This window comes from Capsicum annuum, unplaced genomic scaffold (genome assembly GCF_002878395.1).
Source record: "Capsicum annuum cultivar UCD-10X-F1 unplaced genomic scaffold, UCD10Xv1.1 ctg81524, whole genome shotgun sequence".
Lineage (NCBI taxonomy): Eukaryota > Viridiplantae > Streptophyta > Magnoliopsida > Solanales > Solanaceae > Capsicum > Capsicum annuum.
The window spans coordinates 103,504-107,736 of record NW_025892250.1 but is presented as its reverse complement, the minus strand read 5'-3'; positions in this window follow the sequence as shown (position 1 = coordinate 107,736).

Sequence of the window (4,233 nt, the reverse complement as noted above, 5' to 3'; positions counted from 1 at the left end):
TGAATGAAATTAACTCTATGCTCTTGCCACCCATTAGGACCCATCAGGAATTAGAGGCATCTCTTAATGTCGTTATGGGTATGTTGAAATTTTTCTCTCATGATGTATTATTTGCTTAATCTAGGTTCTACCCTTTCTTATGTGACCCTTATGTGGCTATTTATTTTGGTTTTGGTCCCAAGAGTATTTTTTAGCCTTTCTCTGTGTCTACCTCGATGGGTAATTCTTTCATGTATAGAAAATTCTATAGGTGCTGTGTGGTGTCAATCTTTCGTAAGGAGAAATTGTTGAATTTGATAAAGTTAGATATAGTGGATTTTGATGTGATCTTGTGGATGGATTAGATCTATTCGTGCTATTTTTCTCTATATTCTCAAGCCCATAAGGTCTTTCCAATTCCCCAATAAACCGGTAATAGAATAGAAGGGAAGCTCCTTAGTACCTAAAGGGAGGTTCATCTCTTATCTGAGAGCCCAAAAGTTAATTTCCAAAGGGTGCCCATATCATCTAGTTTGGGTTAAGGATTTTGATTCTTAAAGTCCTTCCTTGCAATCTATCCTAGTGGTTGACAAATTTCCTGAAGTGTTTCCCAATGATCTTCCTAGTATTTCTCACTATAGGAAAATAAACTTTGGGATTGACCTTCTACCGGAAACCCATTCTATCTCTATACTCTATATTGAATGGTTTTGGATGACATAAACGAACTTAAGGAGTAGTTAAAGGATCTTCTTGAAAAGGGTTTCATCCATCCAGTGTCTCTCAATGGGGTGTTCTGTGCTTTTCATGTGTAAGAAGGATAGGTCTCTTCGGATGTGCATAAAATATCGACAGCTCAATAACGTGACAGTGAAGAATAAGTATCCTCTTCCTAGGATTGATGATCTCTTTGACCAGTTTCGGGGGGCTAGATGTTTCTCTAAGATTAATCTTCGATCGGCTTATCATCAGTTAAAGATTAGGGAGATGGATATCCCTAAGTTTACTTTTCAAACCCAATATGGTCATTATCAGTTTCAGGTTATGTCATTCGAGTTGAATGATGCTCTAGCTATGTTTATGGAGCTCATGAATCGAGTATTCAGTAAGTTTTTGGATTTGTTTGTGATAGTGTTAATTTATGATATCTTGGCATATTCTATGAGTGAGGAGGATTATGCTAATCACCTCATGTAGTGTTACAGACTTTTAAGGATCAACAATTGTATGCTAAGTTTTTGAAGTGTAAGTTTTGGTTAAATATTTAACCTTTCCGGGTTATGTTGTTTCCAGTGAGGGGATCATTGTAGATCCATAGAAAGTTGAAGTGGTTAAAAAGTGTCCTAGACCCATGACTCAAACTGACGTTCAGAGCTTCTTGGGTTTAGATAGGTATTATAGGAGTTTTATGGAAAGCTTCTCTTCTATTGCTGCTCTATTAACTAAGTTAACTCAAAAAGGTGAAATTTCAGTGGTCTGATTCTTGTGAGGGTAGTTTTGAGAAATTAAAGTATAAGTTGACTTTTGCTTTAGTTTTGACCTTGGAAAAGGTTACTAATGGTTTTGTTGTTTATTATGATGTTTCTCATATGGGACTTTGCTGTGTCTTAATGTTGCATGGTAAGGTTATATGGCTTATGCTTCTACGAGGCTAAAGACCCATGAAAGAAATTATTCAACTCATGATCTAGAGTTGGCAGATATGGTGTTTCCATTGAATATTTGACATTATTATATATATGGATGCTTGTTGACTTTTATTCAGATCATAAAAGCTTACAATGTGTTTTCACTTAGAAAAAATTGAATCTTAGATAGAGGTGGTGGCTTGAATTGTGTAAGGACTATGATATGAGTCTTTATTATCATCCAGGTAAGGTTAATATGGGTGCTGATGCTCTTAGCAGATTGTCCATAGGGAACTTATCTCACGTGGATGAGGATAAAAAAGGGTTGGTGAAGGATATTCACCAGTTGTCTAACCTGGGAGTTCATTTTTTTGACTTTGAAGATGGAAGGGTAATTGTTCAAAAAGTGGTTAAATCATCTCTTGGTGTTGAGGTAAAGGAGAAACAAGTTTTGGATCCTATTCTTATACAGATTAAGGCTGGTGTGGGTTAGAAAAAGGTTATGGCTTTTGATATTGGTGGTGATGGTATTTTAAGGTACTAAGGTAGATTGTGTATTCTTGATGTTGATGGGCTGTGAGAGAATTTTTTGCTGTGGCTCACGAGTCAAGGTATATAGTTCATCTAGGTTCTACAAAGATGTATCATGACTTAAAGGATATCTATTGGTGGGACAACATGAAGCGGGATGTGGCTAATTTTGTGGCTAAGTGCATGGTTTGTCTGCAAGTGAAAGTTGAGCACTTGAGGCCCGATGGCATGTCTCAAGAGATTGAGTTGCCTATATGGAAGTGGGAGATAATCAACATGGATTTTATTACTGGTCTTCCAAGGACTCAAAATCTTTCTGATTTGATTTGGGTCATCGTGGATAGGATGACTAAGTCTTCTCACTTTTTTTTGGTGATGATTACTTACTCTGAGAGGATTATGCTAAGTTGTTTATTTAGGAGAGTGTAAAATTGCATAGTGCTCCAATTTCCATTATTTCAGATTGAGGTATGCATTTTTTCTGTTACTTTTGACATTTATTTTAGAAAGACTTGGGCACACGGGTAAACCCTAACATCGCATTCCACCCTTAGATGGATGGACAAGTGGAGATCACCATTCAAACTTTGGAATATATTCTATGGGCCTGTATGATTGATTTTGGAGGCATTTGGGTGGATCATTTTCCTCCCATTGAGTTCACTTATAATAATAATTATCACTCTAGCATTGGGATGACTCCTTTTAAGGCTCTTTATAATAGGCGGTGTAGATCTCCTATTGGGTGGTATAAGGTTGGTGAGACCAAATTATTTAGCCTACACTTAGCTCACTAAGCCAAGGAGAAGGTGTAGGTGATAAAGGATATCCTTAAGACTGCTCAGAGTCACCAAAAATTCTATGCAGATTGAGGTGAAGAGATTTGGAGTTTGAGGTTGGTGATTGGGTGTTATCGAAGGCATCTCTTATGAAGGGAGTGATGAGGTCTGTACTTGATTTTGAAGAGAGTGGGCCATGTTGCTTATGAATTGGATTTGCCTTCGAGTTTGGCTTTATTCATTTAGTTTTCCATGTATCAATGTGGAAGAAGTGTATAGGCGATCCTTCTTCGGTTGTACCTATTGAGAGTAGTGGTATCTCAGATTCGTTGTCTTATGAGGAAGTTCCAGTTGAGATTTTTGATAGACAAGGCATTTTTTGAGGACTAAGGATGTGGCTTCGATAAAACTTCTTTGGAGGAACCAAAAGGGGGGAGAAGCTACTTGGGAAGCTATAGAGGACATGAGGTCCAAGTATCTGTTCTTGTTCCTCGAGTTGGATAATCGTGCTTAAGGTATGCGTTTTCCTATTCTTATTTATTTTCAAATTTTGGTCCATGATTTTAGGATTTCATTTGGTATCATAATCGTGGTAATGTATACCTTAATTCCTTATTTAGGAACAAATGATCCTAGGGAGAAGGGTGAGGGGGAGAGAATTGTAAGACCGTGAATTCTTGGCCTTTGAAATTTTCTTAACTTTTGTGCTCACTTCTTATGTAATGACTCACCTAACAAGTCATGAAGAATCATTATGAGCCGTATGGATCAAGTCGTAGGAAAACAATAAGGAATGCCCAGTTTCTATTGATATCATAATTGGACCCTTATGAGTCATAAGGTGAGGTCACGAGTCGTAGAGTGTGACTCATGACCAAGCCTATGAAGGGGGTCTAAGACTATGCCCAGACTACAATTCCAGGATAAGACTCGTACCCAATCATCATGATTTGTGATGTAATCCTTAGCGATTGGGCGGAGATTTTGGTAGCATTTTAATTGAGGGCACTTTGATCAATTTCCTCTTTCCCCAATTACAACCCATGACATAAAACACCCTAAGGGACCCCATAACTTCTCATTAACCAATCAATTACACTTCTCTCTTCTCTCAAATTCCCAAGTCAAGAACAAAGATTGGGTTTCAAGGATTAATCATCTAGGGCTCAAATTGGTGTTTATCTCTATAACTCTTCATATCTTAGGCATGTATCTGTTCCCTTGAACTTATTTTGTAAAAATCATGTGTTAATTGTTACCCATGTAGTCTTAATGTTTGGTTTTGGAACTTGGGTTGAGGGATTTGGATGATTGTA